The sequence below is a fragment of the Silene latifolia genome, chromosome Y, assembly GCF_048544455.1.
Source record: "Silene latifolia isolate original U9 population chromosome Y, ASM4854445v1, whole genome shotgun sequence".
Classification (NCBI taxonomy): Eukaryota; Viridiplantae; Streptophyta; class Magnoliopsida; order Caryophyllales; family Caryophyllaceae; genus Silene; species Silene latifolia.
The window spans coordinates 135,720,279-135,720,968 of NC_133538.1; the positions used below are offsets into that span (position 1 = coordinate 135,720,279).

General features: G+C 44.2%; 1 non-coding gene across 1 annotated transcript; it reads right to left on the reverse strand.

Moving 5' to 3' along the window:
* Positions 1 to 221: 221 nt before the first annotated feature.
* On the reverse strand, positions 222 to 330 carry LOC141635380 (small nucleolar RNA R71). Its single transcript, XR_012540073.1, has one exon. It is a non-coding gene; the product is annotated as a small nucleolar RNA R71 (small nucleolar RNA).
* Between the last annotated feature and the right edge of the window lie 360 nt (positions 331 to 690).

Sequence of the window (690 nt, forward strand, 5' to 3'; positions counted from 1 at the left end):
TGAGGATGCCCATGCTTACTTTCGGAAATTCAAGATCAAAGTGAGCTTAATGAAGAGAAATGGGGTGCCGGAGAACACATTGAGACTCATGCTTTTCCCCTTCATCTTAAAGGACAAGGCGGATAGGTGGTTAAATGTCCACCCATCGAACACCTTTACTACATGAGATGATTTAGCCAAGGCATTCCTTGCCAAGTACTACCCCCTCTTCAAAGACTGCAATACTTCGCAATGAAATCACAACTTTCCAAAAAAAAAAGATGGGGAGTCTTTGGGTGAAGCATGAGATAGATTACAAGATTTGATTGCTCGTTGTCCTCACCATGGAATACCGACTTGGTATATCACTCAAACATTCTTCCGCGGAACGTGGATTTGACCATCTTGGAGATGCCGATGACACCGCTTTGATCAAGAAAATGGTGGACTCCGAAGCAAACTATGGCACAAGAGGGAATATGTTGAGAACAAGCAAACCCCCTTCCGAGCTCTTAGTGAATGGGGAAACTAATGCTAAGCTTGATATGCCAAACAAGAAAATAGAGGAGTTGAGTAGGAAGCAAGTGAACCAAGCTACCACATCTCATTGGCCACCCATGGAGGAAGCGATGCAAAGACCCACATGTGAGTCATGTGGAGGAACGGGGAACACTTATGATATATGTGGCAACAACCTCTACAACAACAACT